This window comes from Sceloporus undulatus, unplaced genomic scaffold (genome assembly GCF_019175285.1).
Source record: "Sceloporus undulatus isolate JIND9_A2432 ecotype Alabama unplaced genomic scaffold, SceUnd_v1.1 scaffold_12, whole genome shotgun sequence".
Lineage (NCBI taxonomy): Eukaryota > Metazoa > Chordata > Lepidosauria > Squamata > Phrynosomatidae > Sceloporus > Sceloporus undulatus.
Genome location: NW_024802934.1, coordinates 3,208,351 through 3,233,016, shown reverse-complemented (window position 1 = coordinate 3,233,016; position 24,666 = coordinate 3,208,351). Strand labels below are relative to the sequence as shown.

The 24,666-nt window shown below is 41.1% G+C and overlaps 1 protein-coding gene across 12 annotated transcripts in view; it reads left to right on the top strand.

Annotated features, from left to right (window-relative positions):
• The first annotated feature begins 13,724 nt into the window (after nucleotides 1–13,724).
• Nucleotides 13,725–24,666, top strand: part of LOC121917196 (pleckstrin homology-like domain family B member 2) — a 94,811-nt gene continuing 83,869 nt past the window's right edge. For 7 of the 12 annotated variants that reach the window (XM_042442930.1, XM_042442925.1, XM_042442929.1 and 4 more), the window contains exon 1: nucleotides 13,725–13,848. The gene's annotated coding sequence lies outside the window, so the exon portion shown is untranslated. The remainder of the gene's footprint in view (nucleotides 13,849–24,666) is intronic. The other 5 variants (XM_042442932.1, XM_042442931.1, XM_042442923.1 and 2 more) reach the window with 2 other exon arrangements.

Here is a 24,666-nt window from a genome sequence, read left to right as displayed (position 1 = left end):
GTATATAAGAATCTTGGCTACAGGATGATGTGATTCAAACCATATGTTATCTCACAAACAGGTGGGAAAAGGCTGATTAAAATGTGTCATAGAATAAAACTGTGGTTTTTCTAAAAGTGAAGAATCGCAGGAAAACATCCACATTTACATTGATTTTAAAAGGTTTAACTCTCTGCATCAATGTCTATTGTAAATCTGTAGATAAATATGTACTGTATTAAATATTTATGTGTTCTCTGTGTAAAGCCATCCCTGCTTACTCAGCATGCTTGCCCCACATCCAGTGGCCCCACACATCCACATTTGAATAAATACACTCTAATGATTATATAAATCACTCAGATTTGTTGTGTTGAATGTACCTAAGATACCCCAGGTTGAAGGAGAGGGCACAGATTTTCACTTTGCTCAATACACATGTGAGAACTATTCAGTTGAAGGGCCGTTTGAGGGACTTGTGGAATCCTTGGGGCTCCTCCAGATCAATATTTCCCCCCAAATCCTTGTTTCTCAATTTTTGCATAAAAAATTAGGGATTCACCCAAACTAAAACTAAAAGTTGCCAGTATCCCTCGCCTCAAACCCAGAAGTTATCAAAACTACACTTTTGGATCCAGGACATAGTGGTTTTGTGGCCCAGTGTGGTTTGGGTGGAGCTAAAAATGGTGTTCCAACCTTCCAAGTCCCATTGCTGTTCTACACATTTGGGTCAGATTAGATAAATTTAGTGCAACTATCCAGTCTAAACATGTGGAGGCTTTCCCTCGCCGCTTGGCCTCCGCTCCCCGCCGCGATCGCCAGGGAAAATGTAGGACAGAATTTTCAAATGTAGGACACATTTTTGTGTGTCCTACATTTGAAAATTTTGTCCTACATTTTCCCCGGTTTTGAGGTCCGGCGCTATGGCAACCCTACATTTGGATCATAGCCTGGTGTATAATTATTCAAAAGTCTCCTAGACTTCAGTGAATACATCTAGAAGACTGAAACCAGGAGTTGTTTCTTCATTACTGACAATCTTTTATTTTGTTGACAAAGCTATATTGCAAAGCACTTTTAAATTATTCCCTCATCCCTTGCAATAAATAGATATAAATTCCTGGAAGCCAGAAACAAAAACCCATTTGATTCATTTCTCCCCACAGACCTCCTCTTCATCCATTAATATATTTGGTGTGAATTACTCTTTTGAGGAATACAATGAAAAGACTCCCAAAATTGGGAGACTTGAACTTGACTTGCAGCAGAAAACTCAGATTTGATCTTCTGTATCAGATTTTTTATTATCATTTTGATTAAAATAAAAGGGCAAAGTTGCAAAAAAGTAATATCAGCATGGAAAGAGAGGATAAAGTTACTGAAGGATATCTAGCTGTAGTTTTTATGTAAGTAAGGTTTTATAGTAGCATTACTTGGTCAATCAATGCCAATATTGTATCCAGTGGAAAATTTTGTTTGTTTTTAGCATTCTGTAAGAGGACCAGAACTTGCTTAATTAATGTAACTACTTAAATTTAATAATAACAGAATAACAGAAATCAAGTAGGTAAAACAGTAAGAGTTCATAACAAAACATTAAACAACCCCCTGTTTCTCTTTACTTTAGTAATTGGGAATATGTGGCTCTTCAGATGTTGAATTGTAATCAGCTATGGAGTTTAAAACACGGAGTTTACCCCTTGCAGAAATGGAATTTAAATCAGTAAAATCCTGCAAAAATGGGATCTTTTTCAGACAATGTGGGGGGCATCTTGCACAAAAAGTGGACAAATCCAGCAAAAATGGGATTGTTTTCAGACAACATTAGGGGCATCCTGCACAGAAAGTGGAGAAATACAGCAAAGGTGGGATCATTTTCATATGACATTGGGGGCATTGAGCATTAATCTGGCATTAACCCACACAGAAAGTAGACAAAATCGGCTGCTTTTTACTTTTCCCAAAAGTAAAATGGGGCCTATTTTGTCCACTTTCTGTGCAGGTTAATGCCAGATTAATGCTCAATGCCCTTGACGTATCTGAAAACGATCCCACTTTTGCGGGATTTTTCTGGAATTTAAATCCTGTTTCTGCACAGGATTAGGGCACTTAGCCTCCCATGTGATAAACCCCTTTGTGAGTTACCACTGGCTATATGAGTTGCAGTCCAGAATACCTGCAGGACCACATGAGTAAGATGGGACTCATGCAGCTTACAGGAAGAAAGTATTGTTCTCAAGCTGTAAGTGTCCCATTTTTCCCCAAAGTTTGGAGAATGACTTTTCCAGAGAGCACAATTCTCTTCTAAAAAACAGTGAAGGCTATTTTAAAAAACACAGAAATGAGCAAAACAAACAAAACAGAAATGAGCACTTTCCCAGGAGGGACTGGTGAAGCTGAAGTGAATTCTGGCAGTGGGGGAAAATGCTACTACTGAAAACTGCTTTCTGAAACACTTCTGTCAAAGAGGTTTATCTAGCACTGAATGTTTCCAAGTGCACAGGCCTAAACATAGAAATGACATTACACTCATATTATATGAGGTGGGCTGCTATCCCTAGGGTCTGCTTCTTGCTAATAAAGTCTTCACATAAATACACAGCATTTATATTGCATTGTTAATTATGGTTCTCTGTTTTAGAATGTTTATATAAAAGAAAGAATGGGACAAATTAATGTAGAAGAAATATCTTGTTACAATCCCAGGTGAAAAGTGCAGCTTTTAATGGGAGTGTGGTTGCAGTCTGAATGAAATTTGGCTTAAATGTGCTCCTCTGTGCCTCCTCACATCCCCCTTGAACCTCCACCATGTAGAAATAACAGTTCTACTGACAGAGATTGCATTATTTCAGCATGATATATATCAAGTGGAAAAGGACCATAACTTGGTAGTAGAGCTCATGTTTTGCATGCAGAACATCCTTTGTTCAATCTGCAGTATTTCCAGGTATGGCTGGGAACAACCCCTATCCCCATCTGAAATCTTGGAGAACTGCCACTATTCAGTACAGACAATAGCGTGTAAGATAGACCAAGACTTGACACAGTATGAAGACACATCAATGTTTTTGCTAGGAAGCTGGTGACATACTTGATGAAAGCACTTATGAAGGAGTCTAGTTGACATCACACCAAATCTCAAGTTCTACTATTAAATCCTATAGTCATAGTTCTTCATCTGTTGGAGGTAGGGATGTAAAGAATATTCTCCAAAATTCGAAAATTAGGAGAAATATGCCTAATTCGACAATTTCGATAACATTTTAGAGAGAAAAATTCTGAGCAGTTCTCTATCAGTGAGTAAGAATTCTGATTGTTAGCCATTTCGAAATGAGGGGGAGAGACAAAACTTTCAGCTGACTCTCGGATGGCCAGCATTTGCATATTTTGTGTAAGAAAAGCTACCATTCATCCTGGAGGCTATTTTTTTTGTTAGGGTGATTCTCACTCCAACTTTGCGCAGGCAGCTTTGGTTTGAAAAACAAAAGAGAACAAAAGGTGAGGCCTTCTACCCTTTATGCCATGCTCTGACATTCAAATTCTTACAGAAGAGAAGAAATTCAAGTCTCAAAACTTACCAGGCCAGGAAAGGTCTTGTAAGCTGCTCTGATAGCCTTTTGGCTGAAGAGCTGGGCATAAATTATTATTATTATTATTTCACTTACTCTCAGCTTCAACTCCAACTCTGCACCTCTCCCATGGTGATGCAATAATAATTGGCAAGGAGAGTGCAGAATATCCATGAGTGAGAGAGTGTGACTTACCCAATGTCATCCTGTGGATTTACATGGCTGAGCTGGGATCAGGACTCTAGCCTCCCAGTTCACCCTAGAAATTCACTGGCTGACCTTGGGCAAGTCACATCCTCTCAGCTTCAACTTCATCTCCTAAGTATTCCTTCATGGTAGGTTTTATTCATGGCAGAATTCTTGCCATCACACCCTACTCTGCTCCTAATTGAGGATTCCTGCTTGGCAGAAGAGCATTGCCACGTGGCACCTGACCCCTCCCCTTCTCATCTGTGAGGGTCACACTATCGCAGCTTCAGGGGCATCCCATGGCAAAACTCCTCTTTATGCCAAGAAAACCCTCAGTTTGTCCCATCTTCGTGTCATCCTGATGTTGAACAGGGGTCAGACTACATGCCCTCCAGTATGCCATGTATTCCTATGTATTACTTCATAGCAGAAAGGGTTGGACTGGATGGTCCTTGAGTCCCCTCAACTCTTAGCATTTCTTGTTGGGGCTTCACAGTTTATTTTTTGAGACTGGGCTCCCCCCCCCTTTTGTGTGTGTGCCTTCAGGGTTTTTAAGCATAGGAATGTTGTTTAAACCTCTGCCAAACTTCCTTTTGAGATGGTAATTGAGTTTGAAATGCAAAGTAATTAGCGTAATTATTCGCCTTGTCTTTTATTGTCATTCAGAGAAATCTGTGAAAAATATTTCGCTGGCTGCTGGAAGGAAGAGAAGAAATCACCCTTTGAAAGGGGCATTTCTGGAACGAATATTTTTTCTTTAAAAGTTCTCCTCAAGCTCTCAATTAACGAGGAGAAAAACATGGGTTTCTCCAATCACTAGTTGGAGGGGTGGGCCACCTGTGGCCTATGGGCATCATGCAGTACTCCTGGTGTACTTTACTAGCCCTCCCCCCCGGTCAAAAAAATTGCCCCCAAATACCTTTTGCAGAGAGGGAGAAGGTGGTGTTTTTTTTAAAATTATATTAGTGTTATTTCACTCCACTACATTTTAGGCTCCAAAGAGCATTTTAAAATAAATAGGTAATGACTTCCACTCCCTGTGGTTGAAAATAGGCATTTTCTGCACCTACCATATCCCAGGGGGCCTAAAACATGGCGAATATCTCCCCAGGCCCCCATTTATTTTTGCAGGGGTACAGGGGTTTGCAGATCCCTCCAAGGTTTGCAGGGATTATAGGGGGTTAATGCAGCCCCTTAGCCCCCTACAGTTGCTCACCCCTGATCTAATGAATAGAGTAGCACACTAAATATGGTTTCACTAATCATTCTTTTACTCCCATATGGTTTTGAGTGGGCTAGTTTTGGTGTGCCTTTAAGGATGTTTTCTTATGCCCTAAATCCTTGTATAAAGCAATTTTGTTACCTAGAATAGTTTATATATTGAATTTAACACACAGGAAATATATTTTTGTGTCTGTGGAACAGTCTCTGCCCACTTGGAAAAACTAAATAGTCAATATTGACAGCACTTCCTTCTTGTTTACATCAGCTCAAATTCCTGTTCTAATGAAAAAGAAAACCTCAAGGCAAGCAGACAGCCAGACTTAGATTTATTACTATATACGCCCACCTTACTCAAAACATCTTCCTGCGCATTTTCATAATAACAGACAAGAGATATTTAATAACATAATCAACACACAGAGATTTTTTTTCTTAAAGACACTACTAAATAAATTATTAAAAACACAACTCAGGTTTGCTCTTTGGGGAAGGAAAGTGGGGGGGGGGAGGATAGCAAAGCAGTCAAAGATAAAGAAGAGCTCTCACAAAAACATTTGAAACAATGCTTTATGATACAGTGTATTCTAAAGGGTTGTTCGCACTATGTTTTAAACCAGATCTCAATTTGTTGTAAACCACGATGGTTCCCACTTAATTCGAATCCCTGAAGCGATTTGGAAAGGGGGGGCATGGATTTTACCCATTTTTTACCCATTTAACCTGCATCAAAAAGACGCTGGTAAAATGGGGTGTTTTTTGGGCTGAATCAATTTATTTGGAAATAAATCGATTCAGCCCAAGTGGGAACCATGGCAGAATCGAATCGGATTCGAATCTGCCATGGTTCCCACTGGCAGCAGCTTTCCCGGCCATACCTCCATGCTCTGCTCTCAGTCCTCCATTCCCCCAGCCTGACTCTCTCCTTCCGCTCCGGCGTGCCTCAGTCCTCCTGGCCTGCCTCTCTCCTTCCACCCTGGCCTCTCTTCTGCACCCAGCATGGCCAGGAAAGATGGAGGGAGACATGGCAGGGAAGCCGTGGCTGTCACTTCCTGCACCGATTCTTGAAACCGGCGCAAACATAGTGGAACTACGCTGTTTGCTGAACTGGTTTCACGAAGCGGTGCAGGAAGCGAATCAAGAGATAAGTGGGAATGAGGCCTAAGTTTGAGCTTATGTACACTGTAATACCATTTACTACTCCTTCACTGCTTGGTGCCAATTAACTAAATAAATATAAAACTATGTCAAATATACCTGCTTTTAAAAATGGATGCCGTGTATTCTAATGAAGCTTAGTTGAAATCCCAGCTTCAACCTTAATCTTACTTACTAGAAAGTAACCCCTACCTAAAAAAGTGGAACTTACTGCTGAGTAAACAAGTTAAGGATCAGTCAGTCATTTAAATTAATCAGGACTCTGGCCCATTAAAGATAATTGTATTTGCAGAAAGCTCTGAAATAAATGGAAGACATTAAATACATAAATAAATCCTTTAGCAATGCAAACACTAACTGGTTTGTTATGACTGCATTGTTGCTTATGCAACAGCCTTCTTAATCAGTTTTAAGTTAATGGATACGCTATCTGTGGGGGTAATTCAGCAAGAATAGATGGGAGGACTTCATTATAGGAATTCCTTTTATCGTACTAAAACCTCTTTCTCCCGCACCCAGCTCTTTATACTGAAGAATATAAGTGCACACACATGCACAGAAGGTGTCCCCCCACCATCATTTATCTATCATTTTTGAAATTACAGTGGAATAGCTAAAAGACCGATGGTATAGCAAAGTCAGTGGTTGCTGGGCTGAAGCACTTGGACTTTTTGATTAGCAGAACAATGACATTATCTGTCATCCTCTTCAGATAGTCTTGTTTATTCTGAGCTATTCTGTATTCCTCAGAGTTGTTGGGGAGGGAGAGGACAGTATGAGGTGAATAGATTTTTCCCCAGCAAAAATATATTGTTGTGAAATGTGCATGTCCCCCCCGCCCCACACACACACATATAATCAGGAGTAGCTATGTTGGTCATATAACAAAGTATTATTTATTTATTTGTTTTGTTTTCTTATATCCCACCTTTCTCCCAACATAGGGACTCAAGGTGGCTAACAGCAAATTCAAAACAATACAGTTTAAAAACAGCAGAACAACATTAAAATGTAGAAATTATAAAATTAAAAAAACAATTAAACAATTAAAAAAGTTAAAACTGTTATGGATTACAATGTAACATGTTAAAAATGCAAACTTTAAAATTTAAATCGCACAACATTTAAATCCCAGCCCTTATCGTCTTGAAAAGACCTGACACCACAAGAATGACTTTATTTGCTGGCAAAAGGATAGCACCTCTCTAGTGCAGGAGTTCGAAAAGATGGGAGCATCCACTGAGAAGGTCCTCTCTCTTCTTCCCACCAAACGGGCCTGAAAGTGGTGGTGGGACAGACAGAAGGGCCTCTCCAGATGATCTCAAGATTCCAGTTGGCTCGTAAAGGGGATACAATCCTTCAAATAACCTGGACCAAGGCATATTGGGTTTTATAGGTCAAGTACAGTAACTCCCAAAATCAACAAAACAGTGAAGCCTTTATTCTACCAACCCAAAATGCACAAAATACATGATGCAAGCTTTTGAAGCTCCACTGGCATCTTCATCAGGCAAAGGTGTTAAAAATCATGCAGGAGAAAACTTTTTAAACAATGATGATGTTAGTCACAGGCTTGCATTTTGTCAAGATGGAGTTGTTGTGCTGTCCTGTGTTGAGATGGTGTGGAGAGATATCTATGCAAGCCAGCCCCTCCTTCTTCTGGCCATGTGGCACTGGGAACAAAGCATTCAGAGTCCAGGAGATAAAATCTGAATTTGAAGGTGTGAAGCATCTTTTAGTATTGCTAAAGGAATTCAGATTTTATCTGCTGGACTCTGAAATGCATTGCCTGCATAGATATCCCTCCACACCATCTCAATACAGAACAACACACACACACACAAAAACCCCAACATCTTGACAAAATGGAGTCCTGTGACATATATACAGCGCGCCCACTCCATACACGGGCGCGCATATGTGGCTTCTGGTTTACACAGAAGTAGTGCTTGCAATACTGTACTCTGAAAAGCGCTTGTGGCCACTCCACATACACACCACGCCGCCATACGCACGAGCCCCATTCACTATAATGGGGCTCGAGCATAGGCAGAATTTGCCTTATGCGGGGGCTCGCTCACACACACACACACACACACACACACACATACTGTATGATTTTTAACACCTTTGCCTGATGAAGAAGCCAGTGGAGTTTCGAAAGCTTGCATCATATATTTTGTGCATTTTGTTCAGCCAGTAAAGGTATAACTATTTTGTGGATCATAGACATGTAATATACACATACACATTAGTTATGTGTGTATTTAAACAGGGCTTCAGCCTTATCTGGCCAAGGTAGAGTGATATACAATCAGGTGTAGTGTTTTAAGTATTCATTATTTATTTTAAATGTTTTAATTAAGTGTTAATACACTAAAAGTAATGCTTTAATTGGATTAATAATGTAATGCTTTTTTTAATTGCACTCCATATTGTTTCAGATGTTCTGTTTTAATTTATATTGTAAGCCGCTTTGAATGCTATTCAGGAGAAAAGCAGGATAGAAATAAAATAAAATAAATAAATAAATAGGAGAAGACTCACCTTAAATAAATAATAAAACAAAACTTTTATTTTTATCCCACTTTTCTGTGGCGAGACAATCAAAGCGGCTCACACAACATATTAAAATATCCACATTCACAACATTATATCCCAAATTCCCCCCCTTAAAACAGGATTAAACATGTTACAAGTAAAATATATATTAAAAACACACACACACAAAAAAAATACGAGGACAGATTGGTGGGCTAATACATGATGTGAGGGGCAGTCATTCTGTGGCCGGGTACTGTTATTCAGGAAAAGCCTGCTGAAGAGATCCAAATATACACATATGACTATAAAACTGACATTTATACTGAATAAAATCTTTTGCATTCATTGTTATGAAGTCTGGGTAAATTCCATCATGGTTGCTTCACAGAACACTGACACTGTAAGGACTTGCTAGCTGCTTATTCTTCAGGGTTTGCGTCACAGCCAAGAATTCATTAACTTTTTCAAAGGATTTTATTTTTGAAAAATGAGACAAAGTAGTAAAGAAAAAGACAAAACAAAGCATTTCTTATTATTGAGCAACAGCAAGCGCAATCATGCATACAAGAGTGTTTTTTTTAAAGAATGTATTACATTTTATTCATATGAATATTAAATTGCAAGACATTTGAGAAATTCTTAAAACAAACCAAGGTATTTGGGCTTTGCCAATTACATTCCATGTCAGGGATCTTCATCGTCCTATTTATATAATTACAATAAATATTATGATGACTGGGGTTCTTTTGACTCTTATGGTTCAGTCTAGAGTCTAGACATTAGGAATTTCATGACTGGTTTTAAGCGTTATGTTTCACTTTATTATTGTTCCTTTCTACATAAACTGCATTTTGAATTAAAACTTAGTAATTATGAATTAGAAATAAATTACATGTCACTTATCCAAAAGCAAAAGTGAGGAGGGGGGGAAGATTTCCCTATAGTTAGCACTTACATTTACAGTGCATTTTGCATTTACTTACACACTGGATGGCTAATGAGAAACATTAAGCATAGTGTCACTGTGTGACAGGCATTTCTGTGTAACACAGAAAAGAAAATAGGAGAAAAAGGCGGGACAAGACAAATAAGATGCCATACTTGGCAAAGTAGAATTTTCTAGCTCTCAGCACACAGGGCTGGTCCAAAACATTACGCTGCCTGAGCCAAAGGGTAAGATTGTGTGTCCTTCCATTCCATATACCATATGGAAGCTGATGGGGCTGGCAGAGATTTCAATGTTAGCAAGTCCCATCCATTCTTGTGCAAATGATGGCTGATTTTTATGTAGAGTTGTATCAATGTAACATCTCATCTGCACAAAATGCCTCAAAAAAGGTACAAGAGATACACACTTGTTGCAGAGGGATCTGACTTGGGCTACAACTTATCCCTCTTTCCATGATAAATAAATAAACATGATTGTGACCTCACCATAGCTGTATCTGAAGACAACTCTCAAAATGCATACAGTGTATTTGTATAATGATAGGAAATTTTTGCTGTCAGGCAAGGACACCAAGTGACCTCCTAAGATAGAACAACAGACCATGACAAGTTCTATCTTGTCCTTGCCAGGTAATAAACATCTGGAGTGATTTCACAGAAAACCTCACCTGGACACAAAGAATATCTGCATTAAAATCATTCCATTTCTAAGGGATACATTCCAGGCTAATTAAACAGAACCTAGTAAGTTACTTTTTCAACTACCATTTTGGGAGAAAGGCGGGATATAAATCCAACAAACAAACAAATTACAGCTCCCAGAAACCCCAACTCTGGGAAATGTAAATAAAAAAAGGATCCCCCCCCCATGTTATATATTTAAGAGAAAATTCTATTTAGATCAGGCAATTTTGTAAGACATTCGCCCAGCTTGTATGAAGGGGATCAACTGCAGCAACTTATTATTAACTGTTGAAATTATTGAATTTTGTCAGCATTTTGTTGTGTTCTTGGAGAATTTTGTTGCAGGCCCAGAGGAAAGCATGCTGGTGTGAGGACCAGATGAATAATAAAAATCATCCGGGAGAAACAGCCCTCAGGAGTTTCCTGTGTAAGGCCACACATAGTTATCACAAAGCCAGCCTGTTCTAATTGTATGTGTCTTGTTAATTCAGCAAAGGATTTGACCTGGGCCTCTTGTGATTTCTTAGAGAGCGAGGACTTCAAGGAGATGAACGTCCGCCAACCTTCCCCCCTCCCCTTAAATAAGTGCTATTGAAGGGCTGGCCTCCTGAGATGTAGGTGCCTTCCTCTAAGGAGACCCAACATGTATACTAAATTGTATACTTCTCTACAATATCCTTTAGTCTCTCTCTCTCTCTGTGGAGAAAATAAATACAGCTGGATTTCTGAGAGAGTGGAACTTGCAGGCATCCTTTTCCTGTTTGACTGGAGTCCCAGGTTTGGACTCCAGATGAAGGAAGGAAGGCTTTTCATGTCAGGTTAAGATTTTTCTAATGGAATCCCAACTTTGGACAGGAGACTAAGGAAAGGTGTCCTACATTTTGCGGCACTTTGTCCTCCTTTACAGCTAGGACATCTGGTCACCCTGGAACGAGGAGGGAAATCTTTCCTTCTTAGGTTACAATTTTTTCTAGTGGAGACTGAGGTGGAGTGACCAGATGCCCTCTTTTTCCATGACATTTCCTCTGTTTCAACCCTCTGTCCAGGAGGAATTCCAAAATGTCCTCCCTTTTGAGCATGACTAACAAGCATGAATTTACATTTCTATGAGTGGTTTTAGCTTTTATTTGGTAGCATCCTACATTTTCCTGGAACGTCTTACAGTTTGAGGTGTCTTGTTCTCCTTTGTAGCTTGGACATCTGGTCACCCTAGACCATGGAGGGAAATCTTTCCATCTTGAGTTAATTTCTTTTTTTTCTACTGGAGTCCTAGCTTTGGACAGGAGACCGATTTGAAATGAGCACAGATTCTCCTTTTCCAGCACATATCCGATATTTCAGCCTTCTATCCAAGACCAATTCCAAAATATCCTTCCTTTTGAGCATGACTATGAAGCATGAATTTCCATTTCCATGAGTGTTTCTATCTTTCATTTGGTAACATCCTACATTTTGGGGTGCTCTGTCCTCCTTTGCAGTTCGGACATCTGATCACCCTGGACTTTGGAGGAAAAGCTTTCCTTCTTTGGTTAAGTTTTTTCCCCCTACTGCCTGTCACCCTTCTTTAAAATGCTTAGCCCTGTTTTTGCTGATATCACAGATAGGAAGCTGACTCACGCTGAATAACTTATTTGTTGTTCTCCGACAGCAGCCTCTGCCCTTGGCCAGAAAATCAGTGCAAAGTTTAACAAGAGGGATTTCTCAACCTGAAATTTCTCCAGCTCCTACAAGCCCTCTGGGTTCATTGCTGGGGTGAGGAAGGAAGAACTGCATGATGTCAGTGGGAGCAGCTCTGGGAAGGAGTTTTTCATAGCCAGCCAAGACTTTAGCCTGCACACTGGTTGCCTATTAACCCATTCACCCTCAGTAGTCTCAGACTTAGAACAAGTGAGGCATAGTGGTTTGAGTGCTGGACTACCACTCTGGAGTTGTTGTTGTTGCTGCCCTCAAGTTGGGTCTGACCCATGGCGACCCTGTGGATGACACATATCCAAGACCTCCAATCCTTCACTGGTTCTGTAAATCCATCCTTGCAACCTCTCCAATTGAGTCAAACTATCTGGTGTGTAGTTTTCCTCTTTTTCTACTTCCCTCCACCTTTCCTGGCCTTAGTGTCTTTTCGCGAGAGTCGTGCCTTTTAATGATGTGGCCAAAGTATGATTTGTTGATGGTTATTGCCTGGTTATTCTCCCTGGAAGCCAAGATAATGACCGCTGTGTGTGAAAATCTTAATTGCAATTTAATAGCGTGATTTTTATGGGATAAACCCCATTTAAACTTCCAATTTTCCTCCATATGATAAACTCCGAAGTGATTTACATGTTAATCTGTGTGCTGTTCTGTTGGGAAATAGCAAGGTCTCAGGATTGGAGGATATGCCTCAGCTTTGTCATCTTGGCTTCCAGGGAGAGTTCTGGTTTGATCTATTCAAGGACCCATTTGTTTTGCCTTTTTGGCTGTCCACAGTATCCTCAGCACTCTTCTTTAGCACCTCACTCAAATGAGTTGATTTTCTTTTTGTTGGCTTTCTTCACTGTCCAGCTCACTCATCCATACAAGGTGATGGGGAATACAACGGCTTGGACAATACTAACTTTAGTGTTCCACTGTATATCTTTGAGCTTTAGGATCTTATCTAGTTCTTTCATAGTTGCCATTCCCATGCCTTGTCTTCTCACTTCTTGGCTGAACAATGCTTGATCCCAAGGCAGAGGAACTCATTCTGAACAATGCTTGATCCAAGGCAGAGGAACTCTTTATTTCAATTTCTTCCACTCTGGAGGCCAGGATTCAGTTCCCAACTGGGCCATGATATAAAGCCACTGGGTGAGCTTGGGCAAGTCACACTCTCTCAGTGTCAGAGGATGGCCATGGCAAAGCCCATCTGAAGTAACTTGCAAAGAACCCCCGTCCCCCTTGGTGATAGATTTGCCTATCTGGAGACCAGGGTTCGAATCCCGGCTCGGCCATGAAACTCCACTTGGGTGGCCATGGGCACACTCTCTCAGCCTCAGAGGATGGCTTTGACCAATTCCCTCTGAATAAACTTGCAAAGGAAAACCCCATGATAGATTTGCCTATCTGGAGACCAGGGTTTGAATCCCTGCTTGGCCATGTAAACCCACTTGGGTGTCCATGGGCAAGTCACACTCTCTCAGCCTCAGAGGATGAAGAACCATGGCTGAAGAAATCTTGCCAAGAAAACACAGTGATAGGGGTCTCCATAGGTCGCAAAGGCACACAACAATCAACTCTTTCTTTCTTTCTTTCTTTCTTTCTTTCTTCTACCCTCCTCCCGCCTTTCTCTTTGGTCCTGCCCTCCTCCCTAAACTCTATCCCTGAGGGAAGGAACCATTGTTAGCCAGGAGGGGTGTCGGAGAGACCCTGGTGGGCGGGAACTGCTGGTGGCTTTGGGCTGCCTGCCTGGAAGAGGAGGAACAAGAGTACTAAGGGGAGGGAGTGGGTCTGTCTGGAGAGTGGCTCAGGAAGGAGAAGGATGTACAAAGGGAGGCAGCAGCAGCAGCAGCAGCAGCAGCAGCAGCAGGAGAAGGAGGAGGTGAGTGGGGGCTTTTGTCCCAGCCAAGAGGGCAGCAACAGGGGCTGAAACGTGGGGCAATGTGGGGAGAAAGCCTAAGAGGGGACTGGTTGCCTTATGGCTGCTTCTGGGGCAGGAAAAGTGTGTTTGTGGGTGGCGCAGCTAGAGAGAAAGAGAGAGAAAGCAGAGTCTGGAAACCAAACCAAACAGAGGATGTTACAAGTCCCAAAACACACTGCAGAAATAATCCAGTTTGAGACCGCTTTAACTGTCCTGGCTCAGTGCTAGGGAGTCTTGGGAATTGTAGTTTGTGGTGGCACCAGACCCCTCCCTTCCCTCCCTCTCTCTCTCTCTGACAGAGGAGGCTCAGTGTCTCACAAAACTACACTTTCCAGAATCTCCTAGCATGGAATTCAGGGCTCGATTATTGTTTCTGCAGTGTTGTTTTTAGTTGTGTTAAGTCTGGGAAAAATCAGTGTGTGTGTGTCTTGCAAAGCACCTTTGAGGCTTCAAGGATGCATCCACACTTTAGAAATAATCCAGTTTGATGCCACTTCTAACTGGCATGGAATTCTGGGATTTGTAGTTTGTTGTGGCACCAAAGCTTTGGGGGAACAAAAAGGAAAGTAGTACATGTGCTTCACCTAGAATCTAAGTCCTAGATCATAGAAAACAGATAGTGAACTTTTAACATGGGCATAAGTTCTGTAAAGAAGATGTTCATCTGTTCCAGCAGACACAAAAAAGGAGGCTTGGGAATAACTTATACTGTATATAGATTTATTGTGGTATATTTCTCAAGTGGCACAGAGTGCTATTCTCAGTTGACCCCACTGTTTGCATGTTTTCCCCATATATGCTCACAAAATCTTAAGGCAAATTGAATTCTCTTTTAAGGAGCCACAGGACTTTGCTTTTGTGAAGTAATAATCTGCAGCTTTTGGTCTGGAGCCGCAACAAACCACAAAAATCCCAGAATTCTAGCGCATGGAGTTAAAGTGGTGTCTAACCGGCTTATTTCTGTAGTGTAGAAGCAGCCTAACTGAAAGAAAGAAGCTGGTAGGATGAGGTTTGGTGGACTTCCTCAGATGCAATGGACTTCAAGAACAATATGGGAGGAAATGGATGTTGAAGGAAACACACGAGTTCCCATTTAAACAAATTGTTTAATCCTTCCACTTCCTGGCAACAGTTGTGCCATCAGGACAGAGGCAGAAGGCTAGCGCTTCTCAGTGCTGCTGGGATGGGTCATCACATTTTGAAGAGAGTGAACTGAAAGACATATAGCTGTGTTAGTCTAGAAAATCAGTATGCAGAGGGATCTTTGAGCCTGACCTAAAGAAAGAAGCTGGCAGCACGAACTTTGGTAGACTTGACCCTAAGATGCATCCTCTTACCAGCTCCTTCCTTCCTTCCTTCCTTCCTTCCTTCCTTCCTTCCTTCCTCCCTTCCTCCCTCAAAGGTGCTACACGATCCCTTTGTATAGAGAATGTTAAACTTTGCCTTGGGAATAAAAATCAAAGACATACCTGTGTTTGTCTGGAAAATCAGTATGCAAAGAGATCTTGCAGCACCTTTGAGACAAACCTAAAGAAAGAAGCTGATAGTATCAGCTTTGGTAGACTTGAGCCTTTCTTTCTTTCTTTCTGTCTGTGTCGAAGGTACTACAAGATCACTTTGCATAGAGAATGTTAAACTTTGTATGAGAGTGGGTTGCCTTTTTTAAGAGAGCAAGAACAAAACAAAACTTGGAGTTTGGGAAGACATCTTTTGAAAAACAGCAACTTTTAAATCTCCCAGAGTCCTCTCAGTTTTAAGCCCCCTTCTCTCCTGCTGCTGATCTTCTGTTCTCAACAGCAGGCAGATTTGTTTTGTCTTCCAGGAGAGGTTTGGTTTACTGGTGGCTTTCCCTCCATTAAATCTTGCTTCCCTTTTATGTGGCAATCTGTGAGGTTCTTGATTTTTCAGCCTCTGTGCCTTTCTGTTAATGAGGAGATGGTGGTTTTGGATTGCTTAGATTGGGTTGAGAAACTTCTGCTGAGGGAGGGATGGAAATAACACAACATTTGGGTTTGCTTGTTTGCTAAAGTCTAGGTACTGTCTGTTGACTTAATGTAAACTGTTTTCTTCCGCAGAGATTCATTCAACAGAGGTTTGGTTAGAGGCTGGCTGTAGCTTGGAAGCAGGGAATTAGTACTTGTCTTGAAAGAGATTTTATGAAAACACAATTGAGCAGTTTCCTTTCACCCACATATTATTTGATTTAAAGTACTTCTTTTGGGAGGGTCTCTCTCTCTCTCTCTCTCTCTCTCTCTCTCTCTCTCTCTGTGTGTGTGTGTGTGTGTGTGTGAATAATGATTCTTTTGTGTGTTATCTCAAATTATTCTTACCTCTCAAAATGGCCTGCTAAACAAAGGTTTATGTGTTCTTTTGTCTTCCCCTCTGAGAACCCCCAGCACAGCATCTGTGCACTCACACAGATTGGATCTGGTTGGTGATGCTCCCTTCAACTTAGCATTAGAGACTTCTCTGCACGAAGCAGTGGAGATGGGATTTTATGGCTGGTATTCAAACATAAGTATATTGGCTTTTTTTCAGGAGAATGCAAAAGCAGGAGGGGTAGAACATGTGCCTACATAGATCATAGAATTCAGATACCAAACTTTTAACACACAGATAAATTCTGTAAAGATAAATATGTTAATCTGTTTCAGCAAAGACCCAAAAAGAAGTTTGGGATACTTTACTTCTTTACTTTTGTGCTATATTTCTCAAGATGCATCTGATGAATGTATGCTGTCACTGTTCAAGTGTTTGTCCCATACATGTTCACAAAATTTTAAGGAAAATTGAGTTCTCTTTAAGGTGCCACTTGGTTGTTGTTGTTGTTGTTGTTGTGTGCCTTAAAGTCATTTCTGAGTTATGGCGAACCTAAAGCGAAACTATACTATCAAGGGGGTTTTCTTGGCAAGGTTTCAGACTTTTCTTTTGTGAAGTAATAATCAGGATATTATTAACTTGAAATAAGTGTTGGAGTGGCAAGCAGATGGATTCTCTCTACTCCATCCTCTGGTTTGCTCCATTGGACAGATAGTTGGAGTGTGCACTGAGTGACTGGAGTTTAAATTTAATCTCCTAAAAAAAAATTAAGAATGACCTCTACAGCAAGTGCACTACTTATGCATATATATAAATGCCTTGCATTTGCTTTTTGCCCTTCTGTTGCATTGTTTGGAGGGAAATGTGTAAACTGGTTATGTATTTCTATGGAAAAAGTGAAAAAAGTAGCAGAGCAAAACGTTAATGCACCTGCAGAATTAGCAAAATATCCTCCAAAATTGCTGTAGTGCAGGAGTGGGTGGACTGTAAGGATGTGGGATGTACTCTGCTTTTTGCTATAACCATGATAATTACCAAGTGGAGCTAAAAGCACAAAATAGTGGCATAGATAGAGGGGTAGATATATAATTAGAATTCAAATATCAGGGCACATCTTAGTACAGAATAACTGATTTCACAGAGCTTTCATTCCTGGTTTCACATATGCTTCCACCCCATATTTATTTATTTTTGCAGCCCAATGTTAAGAACAAAAAAGTTGTTGCTGTTGTTAAACAATTAAGGATGAGAAATAGTTGGTAATCTATTCCAAACTCCTCAAATACATCTGTCTGTAACCTACCAATATTTATCATGGTGTACCCTCCCTGAGCCATTTCTCCCAGATTCTGTTTTTAAAAAGGTAGGCTACCTTGGAAAAAACAATAATGCTAGGAAAGGTAGAGGGAAGTTGAAAGAGAGGAAGGCCGCATGGTAGATGGATGGACTCTATTAAGGAGGTGACGGGTATAGGTTTGCAGGAACTGAGCTGTGCAGTGGAGGACAGGAAGTCTTAAGATGTTTCATTCACAGGGTTGCAATGGATTGAGATCGACTGGAGGGTGGCTAACAACAACAAAAGCCTTATTATTGTTGTTGTTTATTTATATAGTGCCTTTGATGTACATGACGCTTTACCTTCCACAGCTTTGTGAGAGTGAACAAAAGAAAATAACTTTTGCAGACAACTTGGTGCCCTCCAAATCTTTTGAACTATAAATACCATAATCTTAATTCATCTCTGCTTGCTCGGGATTGTTGGAAGTTGTAGTTCAGCATATCTGTAGACATCCAGGTTGGGAAAGATGTTCAGTACAGTAGACTGTGGCGTGTTACAGACAGGCCTTTAATACGTCCCCGTCACGTGCTAGGGGTTGACCGAGGACCTAGCATGTGATGGGGGCGTAAAAATGGCAGCGCCCTATACACACAGGCGGCGCCATCTTTACGTGCTGGACGCGTTGCGTCCGCACGTGTCACCCCAGAAATGACGCTGCAAATGCGCCCCTTGCGCTTTGCGGCGCCTCTTCCGGGGCCTGAGAAGGAGCGCGATTTCTGTGCTCCTTCTCGGAAGCGTCCGGGAGCCGCGCCATTTAAAGGCTGCGGCTCCCGGATGGTGCAAGCGGTGGCGGCAGCAGACCGCCGCAATCCGGCGGTCTGTAACACGCCTGTATGTATAACTTGCAGCAGAACAAAGTAGTAACTTTCCATAAATTTTGTTCCAGTGTGCTAGCCCTCAGCAGGTGACTGATTTGGTGAAACATGTTGCTTACATGGAGCATGGCTAGGAATTCAAGTGTAATCCCTGCCTCTTGCAGAACTGGGTTAAACATTATACTAAGCAAGTTACAGAGCAATCGCACCAGCTAGAGCTTCTCATCCCCACTCTGATCCTGCTATGTAGGAGGTTGAAAGTATGTTTGTGTCTTGTAATGAGTAGTTTTACATATTCTACAGCCCATAATACAGCAGCTGCTCCTTCATCATAAAATAGGGGAGCTGTCAAAATGTTCTCTCTAGTGAGGAAAGACTAAAAGTCTTGCTTGCTGGCCAGTAGTAAGAGTGGAACACTGACAGGTTTTTTTTAAGAGAAAATTTTGAGATGCAAAATGGCAAGGTAAAAGAATGAATTTGTAAAACATGGTTCAGGAGGGAATCCTTAATCCTCTGAGCTAACACAGTCTGCTAAATCAAAACATATTTCCATATTTTCAACCATGACTTGAAATAGACTTAACATTTCCTTTCTTTCAACTTGCTGTGCTATACATCTGCATTGCTGATAATTTTGCAGTATTATTAATTCTGATTTGATTACACTGGTACAACTTCTATTTTATGTCTCTATGTGTGCCTTCAAGTCCCCTGTTGACTTATGGTGACTCCATACATTTCATAGAGTTTTCTTAGGTAAGGAATATTCAGAGGTGGTTTTGCCAGTTCCTACACAGTTACAGCCATTGATACAACTTTGTCATACAGTAATCCTGTGGAATCCTGGATTTACTAGTTTTGTGACAACTATGGAATTCTTTGTCAGAGAGTCTGGTGATATAGAGAATTCTAAGTACTTCACATTATATAGGATAGATCTATGGAGACACCCCTGTTAAACTGTGTGCAGATATGGCTCTCTTAAGCCAACTGCATACACAATTTTCTACATTGGGACAAATATCCATTAAAATGTACACATATTTATGAACAGCAGCATTTATAAACTGATGCAGAAATGTTATTAAATAAACCTAAGATTGAAAAATGAGAAACTGAGCAAAACCAAAGGTAACAAAGTCTTCCATCTGTTCCACAACACATCTATTGTGTTTATGTCAACTTCAAACAGAAATGAAGGGCATATAAAATATGTTTAACATATCTTTCTTTACAATTTGATTCTAATTTACTGCTATATTGTACTTGTTGGGTGCAGTGGAGGACAGGGAAAACTCAGATCTCATTCTGAGCTATAGAGAGGCATGAAAAGCAATGAAAAGTTAATGTTTTCCTAATCTCACCATAGTTGAGAGGCTTGAGAGATGTCAGCAGAAGAAAAATGCAGTCAGAAGTGGTTAGCTGACCAATGAAATCATTTATGGCCTGTAAGGGACAGGAAAAACTACTTCCTGAGTATTCCTTGCCTAAGAAAACCCTATGAAATTTATGGGGTCTCCATATGTTGATAGGCAACTTGAGGATACATACACATACATATGTATATAGAACATGTAATGTGATACAATAGTTATTGTGCCCTGGAGTGGGAATAATTGATCAGAGATTGAAAGATGCGATACCAATATCTTTTGTTCATACCGATTCAAAATTTGCAGCACAAAGCCTCCATCAGTATGATGTTTCAGGATATGAGAGCTATCTAGGTGTTAGTAAATAGCAATAGTTAATTAATAATGAGTGGTGCATTGGCGAGGCTATGACTACTGGTACAGAATCTCCTAGATTCCTGTTTCTAGTGATTCTAAGATAGATTCTGGCGTGTTACAGACCGCACCTTTGGGGTGGCCTGTAAGCGGCCCTTTCCCTGCTGTATCGGGGTCTCAGCTGCCACAACGGCAGCCTCCAAGCGGCATCCGCCGCTTTCCAGGGCGCGGGGGAAGTGGCAAAAGGCTGCTTCCCCATGGCCTGGAAAGGGTTGTCCTTGGGGCTTCATGCTCCAAGGACACCCAGTGGCGGCGGGGAGGAGGAGAAAGGGGCTGCTCAGCCCCTTTCTCCCTTGTGTCCCTGGCGCAGCCATCTAAAGGCTGCGCCAGGGATGCAAACCTCAGAAGGAGCTCCGTTTCGGAGTTCCTTCTCGTGCTGCAGACTGGAGCGTGGCTTTGGCACGGCTTCTGGACTCTTAGGACGCATGTATCATTGAAACACCATACCTCCAACATGATTCGAAGCAGCTTTATTTTGGCCTGTCTGTATGGGGCCTTATCCTTCTGTTTCTTCCTTTGTGAGCAGAGCAATAAGTTGTGCTTCATATCTTGACCTCTATGGGTCCCATGCCTGGTTTTAGAAAATTGTTTGATTCAGTGATCCTAGTGAATCATTTATAGTTTGAGATTACTTTCAAAGCATCTGCTGCCATAGAACAGTTGTCCCCAAACCTTTTTTGGCTACTGCCTCCTTTCTTCTTGGGCCTAGCACACACATCCATGTGTATTTCTTGATATTAAGTATACTGTTCTACTGCAGATTCAAAACAACCATTCTCGGTTGCTGCTCCCATTGCACTCAGTCATCTTGGGTGCAGCAGCTGAGCAGCGATCGAGAATCCTCTCACCTATGCTGGCCTTGCGGCAAAGGCTAGCACAATTGAGAGGTTTATTGGTCATTGCTCAGCCAGCTGTTCAGTTACTACTCTCCTTGTACTTGGTCACCCTGGGAGTAGCATCCAAGCCGTGATAGAGAAGCTTCTCTCCTGTGATGGATTTGCAGCAAAGGCCACTGTTGGCAAGAAACCTCTGGTTGCTCTTTAGCTGGCTCCTCAGTTGCTGCTCCCAAGGTGACCAGCTGCAAAGGGATAAACTCCTCCCCGCTGAGCAAGGATCTCAATCCTTCTTTACCAGTGAAGAGAGGGGCTCATCCAGTGTGTGTGTGTGTGTAGGGGGTTTATAGAGGCCACATGCTCTGGATTGGAGGCTAGAGTGGATGATGAAAAGGAGCAAATTTAATTACAGGAGTTGCTCCAAGGCAGGAATCAACCTTGGGTGTCCCTCCTCCAGAGACATGTCTTCCCCACACAGCTTCAAGTGCCACTCTCAAACATTGCTTCTTCTTTTACCTCTTCTCTCAGTCTGTCCAATGAACGAAAGCAGGAGCAACTCTAAACTGCCAGTCAAGTCCCAGCAAAGTTCACAAAGCTTAAGCAAGGTTGCAAATTTGAAAGCTCGTTTTTGCCATTGTTGTTTTTCTTGTGTACCAATACTTTAACTGAAGGTCACCCTATTGATCCCTTTTCCCTCGCCTCTCCCTACCTCCTCCTTTTTTCCTTCACCGCCTCCCTGGAGCTTTCCATCACCCCCTGGAAGGGGGGTGGTCATACAACCCACTTGGGGAATCACTCCCATAGAACCATTGCCAAAATACTGCTCACTTATTTTCTGTGTTCAGAGGGCATGCAGTGCTGAATCTTGTCTTGCTCAGAAAAGATTTGTCATACCACACACAAAAATAGTATTATGCATTTTTAGGATTCCTTTGCAAATTATTCTCTCTCTTTTTTTTTCTCCTAGAACAAATTGGCCAAAGTTTCAGAGCAGAGTGTTATCAATGTGGTTCCTTAAAGTCACCTGTTGAGTTATGGCATGTTCATACATTTCATAGGGTGTCCTTAGGCAGACATGATTTCGTGAGTTTCTTCCTCTGAAATATAGCCTACAGTACCTGGTATTCATTGGCAGTCTCCCATCTAAGCAGTGACCAGGGATGACCCTGCTTAGCTTCCAAGATCAGACAGGATCTAATGTTTGTAAGGTATTTGGGCATGATTACTGCCTACATGTCCTTAAAAGATCTGGATGCAGCATGCTATAAAGAATATATCCCGTTATATTTTCATAAAGACTTCAGGGAAGAAATAAAAATGCTTTCAGCATCATATCTGAAAGTGCCTTTGGAGATTCACAAGTCTCAAGAGTGCAGGCATTTACACCTGGGAAGGACCCTTCGCTTCTTTACCTTGCATTAATGTATTGTGTTTGTAATAATATAGATAATTACAACACCATCTGTGCCTTAGATTCATAGGAGCCCCTCCTATGAAAGGAGAGCCTAAGAGGATTTTCATGTGGAATGCTGTCTATAAGCACTTTCATATTACCTTCAGTTTTCTTTATTATTTATTTTATTTTATTTGTGATGGAAATATAAAGCCTAGGTTGTCTGGAACAGTTTTGGAATGCCTATTTACACGATGCTATCTAGCATTAATAGCACTTAGCCATGCACACGAATATCACATTATAAGATTCAGAAATTCCTTTAATAAAATGTATAAAAAATTTACAAGATTAAGAGTGTTGCAAACATGGTAAGTTTCCTATTTGAACTGGCTTTTATCAGTGGGACTGTCAAAGATAGGGATAGTTGATTGATATCCTATAATGCTAGATGATTCTTCAATGTTTTTGGCTGGTTTTAGATCTGTCTCAAGCCTTTGACATAGCATATGCTATAAATTCTGGGTTTTTAAGAAAAGTTGTTCAGATTTATTTAGATTGATTCCAGTCCATCTTCAAACCTGGTTATGGATCTGGAAAAGGTTTGAAAAAGGATTGGGGTGAATTTAAATAAACCTGAAGAATTATTATCTTGTCATAATAATTCTGGTATGATGACATAGTACCATGCTCTGTGTGCCTTCAAGTTATTTCTGACCTATGATGACTCTATGGTGAACCATTCAAGGGGTTTCTTGGCAAGATTTGTCCAGAGGTGGTTTGTCATTGCCTTCCTCTTAGGTTGGGTATGCAGGTTGAGTACTCATACATGTTGAATATCCATGCATGCATCTACCATAGCTTCAAGACCATAATGACTAGACAGCTGAAATTTAGCATGAATGCTAAGAGAATGATGAAGGCACAAAACTTGCAATTACTTTGTGCTTTAAAATAGATTAATTGATTTTAAATAATTATAATCTCTCCATAGCCTACTGTACTACATATGGCTACAAATTCCTCAATAGTAAGTAAGAGGACCCTTAGAATGTAAGTGGGCTTCTAAAGAGAAGAGAAGGCTTGGCATTGGTCCAGAAGTTTGCATCTGGTTTCTGGACATATTTATTTTGGGAGAACAAATTACTTAAATCTTCAGTGCTCCTCATCTACTTTTTGAACAGCCTAGGGCCTACATCAGTGTTGCTCAGCTTTCTGGTAAACTTTGCTTATTCCTTACTCCAAGTGTGTGTGTGTGTGTGTGTGTGTGTGTATGTCAGTGTGTGCGTACATCTATATCTATTTATGAGAAACCCAATTGATACATCGAGGACTGCCTGAAGGAAGAGGCCCCTCCCTCTTCAACTGTCATCTCGGCCTCAGAGGGAGCCATCAGGCAGACCCAGCAACATCGGGGACTGCCTGAGAGCTGGTGGAGGACTACTTCTGCCGCTGCCCCCCCATGTCACCTGGGAAGAAGCTCCCCAGAACTGCGGAGGACTGTCTTGCCGCTGTGGTGGCTTTTTACCAGGGGGGAGGGGTCAGTGAGAGAGGGGTGTTTTTATGTATTCTTAATTGTTTTATTGATATTTGCTGTGAACCGCCCTTATCTATGGAAGGGCGGTATAAAAATAAAAAAATTATTTATTTTATTTATTTACATTCTTTGAATGTTGGAATAGGATTTCAGAAAATCAGTGCTTGAATCACTGCTTGGTCATGGAAATCACTGGGTGATCCTGAGCAAGTAACATTCTTTCAGTCTCAAAGGAAGGAAATAGCAAATCCCATCTACAAGCTAAGGCCTTTCCTGGATGGGAATAACAGCTACAGAAACTATTCACTGATAACCTCCTGATTAGACTACTGCAGTGGAGTCCCATGTGTGGGAGTGGCCTCAATGATTCAGAAGGGTGCTGACTTAGAAAAGTATACCAAAACCCCATAACACCATTTTCAAAGGAATTCCACTGGCTACCAGTGCCACTTCTGGTCTGAATTCAAGGTGCTGATAAAAACATTTAAAACCCTAAATGGTTCAAGACCTTAGATTTTTATGGAGCACTGTTTTTTGTAGATGCTTGTCCAAGAACTGAGATCTGCAGGAGTAATCCTTCTGTGTGTCCCACTGGCAGGCATTGACAAAGGACATAGGTGAAGATCTTCTTTTCCGTGGCATGACAGTTGTGGAATGGCCTTTTCTCTGATGCCCAATTTGAACCGACACTGGTGACATTCATAGCCTAATAGTAGTTATCCATGTGCTATGGGCACAATTTTAAAACTCATTTTA